Source organism: Rhinolophus sinicus, linkage group LG07 (genome assembly GCF_036562045.2).
Source record: "Rhinolophus sinicus isolate RSC01 linkage group LG07, ASM3656204v1, whole genome shotgun sequence".
NCBI classification, from domain to species: domain Eukaryota; kingdom Metazoa; phylum Chordata; class Mammalia; order Chiroptera; family Rhinolophidae; genus Rhinolophus; species Rhinolophus sinicus.
The window spans coordinates 43,118,991-43,134,546 of NC_133757.1; the positions used below are offsets into that span (position 1 = coordinate 43,118,991).

At 38.1% G+C, this 15,556-nt stretch overlaps 1 pseudogene; it reads right to left on the reverse strand.

The window, feature by feature from the left end:
• Positions 1-2,691: 2,691 nt before the first annotated feature.
• Positions 2,692-2,925, reverse strand: LOC109447377 (mitochondrial import inner membrane translocase subunit Tim9; annotated as a pseudogene).
• Positions 2,926-15,556: the final 12,631 nt, after the last annotated feature.

Here is a 15,556-nt window from a genome sequence, read left to right on the forward strand (position 1 = left end):
CACTCCTTAAATGAAAGCTCTGATCTCAGCCCTCTCCTCAAACTCCACCCATATTTCGGTCATTTCCTCCTCTTTTATAACACTTAACCATCACCTCTATATTAGTACAAATCCCCCTCTAAAATCCTCATGTTTCTTACGGGCACTGATTTCCAATAGTCTTTTAGACATCTCTACATGGCTGACGATAATATTGATGATAATAACAATAAAAATGCTAACACTGTTGACCTTTTGCTAGGATTCAGGCTTTTGCTAGGCTCTTACCTTTCATTAACTTGTTTAACCCTCAGAGACACTCAGAAATTAAGTAACTGATTCAAGATCAAAGAGTGTATGGTAGATCTGGGACTTAAAACTGCTAATGCTCTAAATTCCACATCTCCAATGAATTGATCAGCTTCTCTCTTACTGTGTTTCCTAAAATGACAGATGCCACCAACTAGACTGCAGTTCTTAAATCCCTCTCTCATATCCTTATGTTTACAATCAGTTTCCAAGAATTTAACATGAAATCCATCTTTTCTTTCCCCGACCTCTCCTACTGTCATTGCCTCTTCTGCAGAGCTTCATCACTCCCCATCAGACATTAACAAAATGACCTGCTTTTAAACTTTTCCTCTCTATTATTCATGCTGCCACTTTCCCCCCCTTTTATAACAGAAATATGGTAACTTCATGCCATTCTCAAAAACTTGTAATGGCGCTTCCCTGCTTATAGAATAAAGAATAAAGGCCTTACTCTGGCATTCAATACCTCCATGACTGAAGCCCAACTGTGATATCGGGAATAGTACCCACCAAAGTAGTTTTCATTATTCCTTTGATTATATTTTAACATGTACTTTTACATCTTAAATTTTTTGAATGTAGGGTCTGTATCTTCTCATTCCTAATTGTAACACCAGAACATGGTTATCTTGGTTGAGAAAAGCTAGCTTACCTTTTCTTTGCACTCATCAGAGCAACACATTTACTCTGTTTAGAGACCGTAAATAGGCTTATTGGAGTTCTCAGAATAGGTTTGCTTTCCTTTCTTCATTCATGTTTCTTTACCCTGGAATGTCCATCCTCTGCCCCCATCATTTCTCTTACTACCAAAATCTTTCAAAGACCAGATTTGAGGCTTTTTCCATTTAACTTTCTCAAGTCAGAAGTATTTATTCCTTCTATGATCCCACAGAATATTTTAGTTTCTATTACCCATACATAGTGTAAGCTTCTTGGGCAGGGACACCATGACTTATTCATTTTTGTATTTCGGATCTATCACACGACCCATTACAGGGTGATGTGTTTATATTGCTTACATATAGAAGAGCTTGGTAAATGTTTGATGATAAAACCATATCTCTTGAAGTTCCTTTTAGTTCTGTGATTCCAAAATATCATTCATTATTTATTTCTTTAAAGATTTTATTGCATATTACTCCCTGAGGGTAGTACATAATAGAAACATAATAGAAATATTATACATAATATAATAGAAATATGTTAACATAATAGAAATGTTAGAATATGCTAACATAATAGGAATATGCTAACATAATAGAAATATGTTAGCGTTAGTCTGCAAACTACAAGTACATAAGGATTTTAATCACAGTATAGTTAAGACCTAGGGTTTTCTGGAAATGCCAGTGAGTTTTGTCACAAAAGAATAATTAATGAGTTCTTTTCTCAGGGAAACTTCTCTTAAAGGGAGAATTGTGCTTGAAAATAGTCAATTTTATTACCATTGCAATTAAAAATTTTTATTTGTCTTTCTTTTCTATATGAAACTAACCTATGCAAGATATTGGTTAAGCATAAAGTCATGACTCAAGATAGCCCATGTATTTATCTTAGTTTGTATTAGTAACTTCAATACTTAGAGAGAGAGAGAGAAAATAAAAGTTAGTGGTGAAACCAATATCCCGCTCTCCTTTCCTTCTTGGGGATATAGGACTACAATTCCCAGCCTGCTGGCACCTAAGTGGAGCCACGTGATAGTTCTGGCCAAGAAAATGTGAACGGGAGTGCTGTGTGGCAGTGGGAAAGCCCCTTTGTTTCTCCCATTCTCTTCCCCCGCCTTTAGCAATCATGGAAGAGGCCACATGTTGAGATGACAGAACCACGATGGTAAAGCAGCCTGAATTTTTTTTTTTTAAAACAAGTAACCATTTTATGGATTTGCAGCAATATGAGGCAGACATAACTGAATAGGTACTTGGAGCATGATGATCTCTATGGAAAAGCATTTCAACGTATCCAGAGTCCAGTCAGAATACTATGGTATATATAGTATAAAGAACTGCTCAGTGATATTTTTATTTATTTTATTTTTAGTAATAAATTTTTTTCTTTCTCATATGTGATTGAACATATACATACTTTGCTTTAAAATTAATAGTTGCAATTGAAGAAAACAATGACTTGTTTTTCTAATCAAGTGACCAAGCTACTGAATCTTAAGGCCTCAACATATGTTACATCTTATTATTTTCAGTGAACAAATAAGACCTTCTATTTTGACTATTCCAGGTAAATAGGAATTTTGTTTCTCCCGTGGTTTCCATTTGCCAAATAGATATGACAGAGTTTAACATGGTGGCTACTGCTTTCAGGAGATTCTGTCAGATGAATCCTCATTTCCAGTGCCATCGCTGTTGGCAATCCTTCTTCGAAAGTCCATTCATCAGGATTTCTCTCTCATAGTTGGCCGAGTCCTGATTTAGCTGCCAGTGCTTCATTCTGTTGAATACGAGATTCCTGAAATCTCATGGATAGTCTTTTCATCACTTAAAAATACTTCTATAAGCAATATTCTGAACAGGTGGGCTCTTTATCATAGTCCAAAAAGCTGGTTTATGTAAGTTTATTGTAGGTCCCAAGAAATTCCTTATACTGTTTTATCTGATCAGATTCTGGTATTTGTACAGCCATATTCTTTTGGTACGTTTATTAGTCACCTTTTCCGATGCATGAGTTTTCTTTCTGTTCTGGAAAAGCAGTTGTTTAACTTTTGCTTGAATGTCTCCAGTGAGGCCTGATTTCTTACCTAAGCACAGGCTTTTCCATCTGACACCAGTGAGAGGATGGGAGGATGCACTGCCAGTCAAGTTTGGAGGGGCAAGGTTGTGGTCAGGGCGGGTGCTAGGCTGCTGGATATCAGAGAACCTAAAGTAGACTGAAATGCTGAATCACTGTATGGGGGCAGCTACCCTGGAGAGTTACCAGGACCTACAGTGGTCTTTGCTTGAATGAGAAATAACTTACATGCTTAAACCAGTGAGATTTTGGATTACTTTGTCACTAAGAAATCACTTGGCTGGGGTAATAGATTAGGGGAGGGGTGTTATCACTTTGTGAGGGGTGTAAATGTCTAACTAGTACATAGTTTTGTATACCTGAAACTAATAATAATAATAATAATAATAAAACAGAATTTAAAAAAAAAGAAAAGAAATCACTTGGCATAATCTGACCAATGCAGGTGGCATTGGCAATTGCAGTCATTGGAGACAAGAGAAGAAAGCCAACAATAACAATAGCTAACCCGTATTGAACATTTACTCTCCAAGCTTTGTCCCATGTACTTGAACAAATTATTGTGTTCAACTCCCACAGTAACCCACTTAACAGTTGAGGAGACTGAAGAGTAAAGAACAGTAACTCACCTAAGGTCACAGAGTTTATAAGGTTTAAGCTGGGATTCAAATCTACATTTGCTCTGATACCAAAGTTCATTTACATCCTGAGTATGCTCTAGAGTCATATGTTTATTCACACATTTGTAACTTTCTAAGCAAATGCAAAAGTAGAATTTGGTTCTAAGGTGTCAAGTGTAAAAATTTTTAGAGGAGCATGGTAGATGTTGTCTTCTGGGATATTTCTTGGAATTTAAGGAAACTTTCTTTGGAGCAAAAGGGAAGCTTTCTGGTTCAAGTGACCAGCTTTGCTTTTATAGTATAATACCTATGCTGAGCATAGAGTAGGATTAAAGTCATTTTAGGATTTACGAATGCTGATGTGATTAATATGTCCTGATTTAACAGTGATGACAGCTTAGAACAATTAGCAACTTAAATTTCATTTGCATGTCTTCTGGGGAGGATTCTTTGTCAGATTAAGTAAGACTCTGTGCCTGATTGCCTATGAAGTTCTGAAGTGAGCCTGGCTCAGTTCAAATTCCAAAGTCCTGGCTATACTCATCCATCATTTTTTTTAATTCTTAGGGAATCATGACTTTAATGAAGACAAATTCTATTACTTTACACATTTATTCTTGATAATAAAAAATCCAATGAGGCAGGACCCTAATTAATGAACTGGCAAATTATTTTACTATACCCTGTTAAAGGTATTAGCTGGTATTAGTTGCTTTCGGGACATTTTATTATAGAAATATAAGATTTTTTATAGAAATATAAGAAATACAAGATAAACTGAGACATCTTGTTGGGCAAGATGCGGGTGTGTCAAAAGAATACTCAAGTCAGCTTGAAGAGGATCCTACTGGCAAACTTGGGAGACTATTTGAACATAGAAAGTAATATTAACTGTGACTAATTGTAGAAAGAGGAGACTTTTGTTGGTATCTCTTTTTTTTAAGGTATCTTAAGGGGAACAATTCACTATAGCAGGTGAAGTGCTTGGTTTGGGTTTCATTTACCTCTTTTGCGGTTAAGTTCTTAAATTTTTCTAAGTCTCAGCTTCCACATCTGTAAAATAATGATGATGATGATGATAACAATAATAATATTAATAATAACAATATCTACCTACCTACCTATCTCAGAGGGATGATAAGAAGATTAACTAAGATAAAATTTGTAAGTAAAGTATTTAGAACAGTTCCTGGCACATAGCATGTGCTAAATAATGACTTGTTATTATTACTTTTATTATTATTGTTCATAATACCCACTTCCCATTAGAGAGCTGCCATACCAGCGCTACGCTTTTTTTTTTTTTAAGTTTTTTTGTAGCAAGTTGTTTTATTCCACCCCCCCTCCCGCCCCAGCTTTTCTGGGATATAATTAACACATAACACTGTAAGTTTAACGTGTACAATGTATTAATACACTCCTATATTGTGAAATGATTACCACAGTAGTGTTAGTTAATACCTCCATCACTTCACTTAATTACCATTTCCTTTTTGTGGTGAGAATATTTAAGCTCTATTCTCTTAGCAACTTTCAAGAATATAATACCGTATCGTTAACTGTAATCACTATGCTTTACGTTAGCCCCTCAGAACTTTTTCATCTTATAACTGGAAGTTTGTACTTTTTGGTCAACATCTCCCCATTTCTCCCAACCTCTAGGCCCTGGCAACTACCACCATTCTACTCTCTTTTCTTGTAGGGTCTTTATCTGGCTTTGCCATTAGGATAATGCTGGCCCCATAAAATGCATTCAGGAGTATTCCCTCCTCTTCAATTTTTTGGAGGAGTTTGAGAAGGATTGGTATTAATTATTCTTTACATGTGTGATAGAATTCACCAGGAAAACCTTGGGTTTTTCTTTGTTGGGATATTTAAAAAATATATTTTTAATTTAGTTAACGGTTGGGAGATTTTTGATTTCTGATTCAATCTCCTTGTTATTGTTCTGTTCAGATTTTCTATTTCTTCATGATTCAGTCTTGGTGGGTTGTATGTGTCTAGGAATTTATCCATTTCTTCTAGGTTATTGTAGGGACAGAGTCCCAGAGAACTGTTTCCAGGCTCTCGGCCTCACATAGAAAGGTGCTGGCTCAGGTAGTAGATGGCCATCAGCTGTGACTAGTTGGCCATCGGCTGTTACCGGTTAGCCATTAGCCACTGATATAACTGCCGCGACTAAGCTAGCAAAGGGTGGTGTAGTGTGGTGATGTAGTGGCGTGGTGGAGTGTGGTTACGGATTGCAGACAGGCGGACTGCAGCTAGCAAGTGAGGTTGGTTGGCAGAGACAAGTGGACGGCGGTTGCGGATAGTGTGGCTCCTGCCTCCTGTGTCTCCAATCCAGCCGCCAGCGAGACTATAGTGGTATGACTCCCCTATCTATGGCTCCGTGGGTGTTCCTTTTTGGCCTCACCATATCCTGTGTTCTTATGTGGGGAACGGGACCAGAGACCCCGCCTGACACCCCGCGTGACAGTTATACAATTTGTTGGTTTATAATTGTTCATGGTAGTCTCTTAATAATCCTTTGTATTTCTGTAATAGCAGTTGTAATAGCTCTTGCTTTTCTGATTTTATTTATTGAGTCTTCTTTTTTCCTTAGTCTATCTAAAGGTTTGTAACTTTTGTTTACCCTTTTTAAAAAACAAACAGCTCTTAGTTTCATTGATCTTTGCTATTTTTTTCTTGTCTGTTTTATGTATTTCTGCTATTTCCTTCCTTCTGTTAAGTTTGCAGCCCTGGACTTCCTTCTGTTAACTTTTCTTACTCTGGACTTTTTTTTTTTTTAAACATAAGTGCACTCCTTTAGCTCTTTGTTACAGCTGAATTGCTATCTAATACATTAAATCATTTCAGAAGCCACTGTGAACCAGGAAGTTGGTGAAATCAAAAGTTGTGAGATAGAAAAATCTGTAGAAATCTGACTGCTGAGTTAAGAGCAGTTCTGTGATTCCCCACCCTGGGAGATTTCAGACCCAAGCAAAGGGATTGGGTGAGAGCTGCAGGAGAGGGATCCCAGTGCAAAGATCACAGCTGGCCTTGGCAGTGTTTTCTAATTGAGAATCAGTACTGAAAATGGGTAAATGCTGCTATTGGAGAGCTGATTGAAGTATGAGGGTATAAACCCCAGAGGCCCAGAGGCCCAGTCTGGATGGGGGGCACTTAGGGATAGGTGACCTTGTATTCTGTGAACCTTTAGTGTTGAGATGACTTGGGCCTGTTGAGGTTTGCTTGGCTGTTGAATTCCCTGCATGAATTCCAGGAAGTGCCTCATCAAGAAGCCTATGAGGAATCACATCCTTACTTGCCTCTCTCTATGGAGCATTTTAAAACTCTCATCTTAATCCTATTTCAATTAACTTTCATTAGGATTGTGTTTAAAGTAGTATTAGTTCACCATCAAACCTTTTAACCTTCCTTTAAGTCATTGGAAAAGTCTGCGCATAGGAGAGGAGAAATAAAATTTTTGTCTCAAGGTCAATTTCACTGTTTAAAAAAAGGGCTGTTTCTAGAATTCATGTTTTAGTACCAAATTCATTTTCAATTTTCTAATGTAAGATAATGCCAAAAATAGAGTTTGATTAAGTGCAAGACTTTTCATTAAGTGCAAGACTTTCCTGGGACAGAGAAAATGCCTAAATCAAGGGAGAGCCACAGTAGTTCTTGTTTTAAGCTTTTTACAGATGTGGTTGGCCATACAAGCGAGTCTGAAGGTCAAATAGATTGTGTGTGCACTTGGGTGAATTATTTGGTCTCTGAGACTCAGTTTCTCCATACGTCAAAGGATGTACCTAGTGACTGTAAGCTGGCGACAGTGCCTGTTCAGTATCCCTTTTTCGTTTTTTTATTGACATTTACAACTTTTCTTTCTTTTAACTGCTAAAGCATTTTATTTTTTTAAAAATCTTTCAATTACACTTAACATTCAATATTATATTAGTTTCAGGTGGTTAGACATTTATATAATTTACAAAGTGACCCACCTGGCACTATACATAGTTATTACCATATTATTGACTATCCTCTCTATGCTGTACTTTACATCCCCATGACTATTTTACAACTGCCAATTTGTACTTCTTAATACCTTCAACTTTTTCACCCTTCCCATCTGGCAACCATAAGTTTGTTATCTGTATCTATGAGTCTGTTTCTGTTTTGTTTTTTCATTTATTTTGTTCTTTAGATTCCACATATAAGTTGATCAAACGGTATTTGTCGTTCTCTGTTTGACTTATTTCACTTAGCATAATACCTTCTGGGTTCATCCATGTTGTTGCAAATGGCCAGATTTCATTCTTTTTTATGGCTGAGTAATATTCCATTGCATATATATGTACCACCTCTTCTTGATCCAGTTATCTGTTGATGGACACCTAGGTCGCTTCCATATCTTGGCTATTGTAAATAGTGCTGCATTGCACATAGGGCTACACATGATATATGTTTTTCAATTAATGTTTTGGATTTCTTTGGATAAATATTCAGAATTGGAATTGCTGTGTCATAAGGTAGTTCTATTTTAAAATTTTTGAGGAACCTTCAAAACATTTTCCATAGTGGCTGTACCAATTTGCAATCCCACCAACAGTGCCTAAGTGTTCCCTTTCCTCTACATCCTTGCCAACACTTGTTTGTTGATTTATTGATGATGGCCATTCTGACAGGTATGAAGTGATATCTCATTGTGATTTTAATTTGTATTTCTCTGATGATTAGTGACATTGAGCATCTTTTCATGTCTATTGGTCATCTGTTTAACATATTTAAAAAGAGCAGGTTTAGGTCATTCACAGCAAAATTGAGGGGAAGGTACAAAGATTTTTCATGTCTCCCCTGCCCTCACACATGCATAGCCTCCCCCATGATCAACACCCCTCACCAGAGGGGGACATTCTTTACAGCTGATGATCCTACATGGACATCATAATCACTCAAAGTCCATCGTTTACGTTATGGTTCCCGCATGGTGGTGTGCATTCTATGGCTTTGGACAAATGCATTATGACATGTAGGCATCATTTTGGTATTATTCAGAGTATTTTTCACTGCTTTAAAAATCCTTTTTGTTCCATCTATTTATACCCCAATTCCCTCCCCTGCTCAGAGCAAGTGAGTCTCTTACCAGTCAGTCCACGTGCGGGCACTTTAAGAGCAACTCTTGGGACTCCAGTGCCCTCAGTCTCACTCAGCCACAACCTCTGCTGGTTTTCACAGCCAGAAATTGTGGGGACCTCTTTTCCTGGCACTAGAATCTTGGCCTGGGGAGCCTGGTGTGGGGCTGGGACTCCTTACTTGCTCCTCTGGGGGGACCTTTGCAGCTGAGACATTCCTCCTGATTTTCAACCACCATACGTGGGTGTGGGACCACATCTCTGTTTCTCCTTCCAGTCTCAAGGTGGCCTCTTCTGTGTGTCCTTAGTTGTAGGATTTCTGTTCAGCTCCGCTTCAGGTGATTCTCAATGATGGTTGTCCTGTAGTTGTAATTTTGATGTGGTTGTGAGATGAGGCAAGCACAGTGTTTACCTACTCTGCCATCTTGACTGAAAATCCTTATATTGTTATTTCTAATGGAGTCAGATAGTTCTCACAGAGGTCTTTCTTTTTTGTTTTATCTTCTTTTCTTTTTTACTCTTGAGTCTCTCTCTTCTTCCACCTGACTCCTTTCTTCATTTCTATCTTCTAATTCTTTCCTCCATCTTGTGTGCTCTATTTCCTAAGCTTGCTAGTTTATTCTGAATCTCTTTCATTGAGTTCGTCAGCTCCAGAACTGCTGTTTGGTTCTTTTTTATAGTTTCTGTCTCTTTGGTGAAGTACTTCTTTATTGACTTTATTTCTGAGGTCGTTGAACTGTCTTTCCGAGTTTCTTGTATCTCATTAAGTTTTCTCAGAACTGTAATCTTGAATTCTTTGTCATTTAACACACATTCGTTCATGTCTTTACGTTTATTTTCTAGAGATTTTTTTCAGTTTCTAAATTCCTTTGTTATCTTGGTTATTCATTATGCTTGATGGATAATTTCTCTGTCTAAGCATTTGTGAGAATGAAAACTGATTTTTAGGGTATTCAACACTTCACTTTTTAGCAAGTTGATAAGTAGAGGTCTTCTGTTTTCTAGTAGGTGGCACTGAAATGCAAGTTTTTATTTTCTATTACCTGCACTGCTGGGACTTTTGGGACTTCTGTAGGGTGATGTCACCTTATCTTGGAAAGTACTCAGTATTCTCCAAGGAGGTGGGCATACCCCTTATGACTAGGTCGTCTTGGTCTCGGGGCACCACTCCTGTGGATTGGAAGTGGCAGGCTCAGGGCCTTCTGTGTGTTCCTGACACTGCCTTCCTGTAGCCAGAAGCTGCAGGCAGGGCTGCTGCGTTAATCCAGCTGTCTCTAGCAGACTGTGCCTCTATGGGTGGGGGGTTTGGGGATAGTGGGGGATGGGTTTGCACGTCTGAACTTCTGGTCTGGTCTACGCAGGACAGGCTGCACCCCAACGCTTCAGTGCTGTTGCATCCGCTGAGGCCACAGTAAGAGTGGGGCAGCAGGGCTATGTGTGGCTTCTGTCTCTGTCCTCCCTTTTCCATCCCATCTCTGCTTTTTGCTCAGATACGCCTACCTTCAGATGTCAATGTGCCGATGTCTCAGACATGTTTGTGTGTTGAACAGGGAATCTTTTGTTGAATTATAGCTGTCCAACTTGTTGTAACTTCAAGGGGAGAGACGTAGAGGTCCTCTTGGGGTTGCCATGCTGTTGACCCCATTTCCTGGAGCATCTTTACATATGCTCATTTGCCATCTTAGTATCTTTGGTGAGGTGTCTGTCAAAGTCTTTGATACATTTTTCTGAATGTGTTGTTTTCTTGTTGTTGTGTGTTAAGAGTTTTTTTTTTGTATATTTTGCATACAGTCTTTAATCAGGTGTGTCTTTTGCAAATATTTTCTCCCACTTCATGACTTGTTGTCTCATTCTTTGGACTGTGTTTCACAGAGAAGAAGTTTTTAATTTTAATGAAGTGCAGCTTATCAATTATTTCTTTCATGGATAATGTCTTTGGTGTTGTATCTAAAATGTCATCACCATACCCAAGATTAATAGGCTTTCTCCTGTGTTATCTTCTAGGAGTTTTATAGTTTTATGCTTTGCATTGAGGTCTGTGATCCATTTTGAGTTAATTTTTGTGAAAGGCATGAGGTCTGTGTCTAGATTCATTTTTTTGCATGTGAATGTGCAGATATTTCAGCACAATTTGTTGAAAAGACTACATTTGCTCCATTGTATTATCCCTGTTCCTTTCTCAAAGATCAGTTCACTATATTTATGTGGATCTATTTCTGGCTCTCTATTCAGTTCCTTTTTTATATTCTCCTGTAAATTCCTCTCTATTTTGTAGTTTGCCCAGTGGAAAGGGTTGGCTTTATTTATGCTACTGAGTCTGCTGTCTGGCTCCCATGTCAGTGTTTCAACATATATCATTTATGTTATAAAGGATGATAACTTGGGACTTATCACGTTTCTATCAGAACGCAAGGTCCTTGATGGAATACACAAGTGGCATAGTTACTCTTCATAAGAAACCAACATTCTAATAGAAAAAGTTGTCCTTGAGAGCATCTTCCTTCTACTTTCCCTCCAAAGTCTACGTAAATTATATTTGGCAGATAAGGATTTTTCAGGAAAGCCTAAAGCTTGGGACAGACTCTGTTTCTTTTTCTTTTTCTGCCTCTCTCTTTCTTTCTTTATTTTGTCTCCATCTGTTTGAATCTGTGTCTTGCATTTACAGTAATATTCCCCTTATGAAACATTTGTATATGGGGATTTATTTTCATAAATTTGTTGAAACTGTAAGACCTTCAGTTCACATTTTATATAAACTTCAGTCATGATTCATATGAATTTCCAGTCATTCTCGATGGAGGTAATTTAAGAAAGGCATACCTGGGAGTTGGGAAAAGAAAATGAGGGAAACCAAGTGGCAAATTAGGAGCAAGAGTTTTTGCTGTTCAGCACCGGGGAAGAGTCAGGAAACTGAGCCCAGGTACACCTGAGCCAGAGGGTGGCACTCCTGCCTGTGAGCAGGGAGGGGAACCTTGTGAGGTGAGAGAAACTGCTAGAGGCAGAGCCTGGGTTACTGCAACCTTCTAATATGTTTCCAAGCCTAGAAGTATCATGGGGCCACTAAAGCTCTACCGCCCAGAGCATAGATGGGAAGTATGAGAAATACCAATTTAATTATAGGGTAAGCTAAAAAATCTACAGAAAGTTTACTCAAAGAGTTTTCATCTCAAGGTACAGATAACTATGAAGACTGAGGGTGGCTAAGTAAATACCAATCTTTTTTCCATACCTTCTGTTTGATAAGGGTGGCAATGTACTATCTGAAATCTGCATTACTCAGCCTCCTTTGCAATTATTCAGAGACATCTGACTAATTCTAGCCAATGGGTATGATGGAAGTTGCTGAGTGGGTGCTTCATGGAAAGTCCCTTCAAAAGGGGACTAACTCAGTTTGAAAGATCTTTTGCCTTTCCACCTTCCTACCTGAAATAAAATTGTGTTCACTGGAGCTGTTGTGGCCATTTTGTAAATGTGGTGGGACCTTGAGGTTAAAAGACCTAAGGATTGTGGAGAAAAAGATAGGAGTCTGGGGCACTGATTACATCATGGAGCCACCATGTCAGCCAGTGATTGCCTTCCTCTTTACTTTTTATTTTTCACCTGTGAGAACAGTTGTTTGGTCTCTATCACAGGTGAATATAACTTTTGATGGACAGAAATTCTTCATCTCTTAGGCCATCTTGAGACACGGGGAAGGAGAAGTCTCCCCACTCTGAACCATAAAATCATAAACCATGAAATCATAAAGGCATAAAATCATAAAGGAATTTAACTTTAAATACGGGATCCAGCATTGAAAAAGTTAATCTTTCTCTTTCAGATTAGAATTCTTTGTTTTTCTTTCAGATTACAAAAAATAATGAATTCTTGTTATAAGAAGGAATTCAAACAAAACTAAGCTGTACAAAATGAAAAGTGAGAATATCTTTTAATTTCGCCTTCCAGCATAACCACTGTTAACTAGGTTTTCTGTTTTTCAAAAAACTTCCCCGTTTGTATATACACATATAAAAACATTATTCTTGACAAGCATATTTTCTACAAGGAAAATAGATTTATAAGCACCTTGGGGAGATTCTGATATTGAAAAAAGATTGAGAAAATAAAATAATAAAATTACCTGTACTGTAACTATTATTACTATTTTAAGAGTAGTTTCTAGAGCAGTCCATATAGGTGTGTTTCTGTCCTGCAAGATCTAGAAGGTTAACTTTAAGTTTTTTCAGTTTCTTATTAATAAGTTCAATCCCTTTTTAAACTGATGAGCTTTTTCATGTTTTTGGTTTCTGTGGATTCATGCTGAGTTAAAAGAAATTTCATGTCACCATTCATTCAACCATTTTACTTATCCATTTTTATTTAATGTAGCAGAAAAAGCACAGAATTTTTCGATCATGAAAACCTGAAACATCAAAGGATATTTGATATTCATGGTGTGAATATCATGACGTTACAGGAAACTCTTCCGCAAATGAAAATGGTCAAGAATGGGTTCCCTGAAAGCATAGCAATGGAACCACTTCCACATGTATTCAAGCAGCTACCACATTCCATTTATGAATTCATGTTCAACATTTTAGTATTTAAAAGATAATTAAGGGTATCATCATCTATCAGTATTTATATTTGTTTAAAAGAAAGCTGAGGACTTCTTTGTTGGAATTACTAGGAGCTACAAGTTGAAATAGACAATGAAAGAAAGCAATTCCTTTCAGGAAATGTCTCCCAGAGGCCATCTCTTGAGATGAAGAAAAGCAAAAGTGGTTGGAGAAGGTGTTCTCCATCATAAATGCTGTTAAACAGGTGAATAAGCAGAGAAGATCATGGCTTTACCCTTTGTGCTGGATTGTCTGTTAACTTGGAATCTGTTCCAGTTGTTCAATAAATGCTATACAACAGCAAAATACCATTCTTGTTTCTATGGTATACTTTGATTTTAAAACATCTTATGTAGTTAATACTAAGTTTCTAGAGCAGTCATATAAGTGTGGACTGCTCTGTCTTACAAGATCTAGAAGGGTAATTTTAAGTTGGATAGACTTTTTCAGTATGACCTCTCTGTCTCTCTCTGTCTCTCTGTCTCTCTGTCTCTCTCTCTCTCTCTCTCTCTTTTATAGCAAACAAACTAAGTTTCCCAGCATCCTCTTCTATCTTCTAAACCTGAAGCTGGGTTAGAGTTTGCCAATGAGAAGAGACTGGAAAGTGGAAGACAAGAGTCCATTATTCTCTGCAGAGATACTAAATGCCGATGAAGATGTGAAATTGAGGCAACTTCCTCGTGAGCTTCTTTAAGACATTAAACTCCATGCTATAGGCTCAAGCTTTTAGCAATGAATTTTATGTTTCACTCCCCCAGCTCTTTCCGCCATCTCTAATTCCTTACGGTTAATCCTCCATACTTGGAGTACATATAGTGGCTCCTGTTTTCCAGATTTGGTCTTGACTGATATACCCTTCATGCTAGTTACCTCAGTTTTGTTTGAATATCAGGCTCCCCTAATTCCCCATCATTTGTTCACATGGATGTTAGAATTCTCCTGGGTGAGGACAGAATTTAGAGGAGGTTTAAGAGACAATATCTAAATTTGCTCATGAAAATGGAAGGATGATCAGGAAATTGGGAGATGGCAGCTTGAGGAGGACTAGAGGGTGGTATGGGGCTGTAGAGAAAATATTTACGTTTCTATATGGTTAGGGGTTTCTGAGCAAAGAAACCTGAGATCTGGGTCAAAGAACAAGTCTTGGTATTTTAAGCGTGATTAGACAGTGAGAGACTAACTATCCTGAGAGGTTTACATTTCAGAAGAGAAATGAAACCTAAGACCACAGAGACATTTTAGAGACTGTGAACTTGATGCTTGGCTTCCTCCTGGAGACATTTATTTACGTTCTGAAGGATCAGAACTCAGGTTCCTTCTCTTCTCTTCCCAAGGAGAATTTGTTTATATTAGGGAGAAGTTTCCTCTCTCTCAGGAGGGGAAGGAGCACGACTGCCCTTCTTTTGATTGGATGCCAGATTCATAATGTTTTGGGTTCCTTGCCTATAGTACAGATCCTGGTACAGGTAGGGTGACATCTGGTTCTCATTGCGTAGCCCCATAAAGGAAGAACTGAAGCAGGGGAGAGCTGATGTGGTTATTGTTGTAAGTAATAATATGTCTATTCCAGAAAGCTTGTCTACTTTCAGGATAATATGAATGAATATAGATACCAAGACTTATAAGGTGCTAGAATCAGATCAGATGGCTGTAGCCTCAGTGGGGGTGGAGGTAGGTTTTGATGTACAAATAAGAATGACCTAGACAAAACCCCGAGGAAGTTGCCAAAGCTGATCCCAGAGATTGTGGAGCATGATGGGGATGAGGCTGTGAGAGAATTGTGTGCAATTACCTCCAGCTCCACTGGAAGAAGTCTTATTGAATGACAGGCTTCAGGCTTCAAATGGAATTTAACCTCACATTTATGGAGAGGCAGTACATACCGCGGTAACAATTATGTAATTTGGATTAGAAGTGCAACTGCACACATTTTCATTTAGGCAATGCTTAATCGAGCGTTTATTATGTACAAGACTATGCCACTGGGTGCTGAGGAAAGGGCTGAGCTCTGCCCTCAGGGCATTTACAGTCTAGTGCAAGAATCAGACAGACTATAAGTGAACAAAAGAGTGAGTATATACTTACAAACTGGTAAGTGTGATGAAGGAAAAGAACAGAGTGTTGTCAGAGCAAATAAGGACAGATGACCAACTTTAGATTGGGTGGCCAGGCAGGGCTCCTCTGAGAAGGTGAC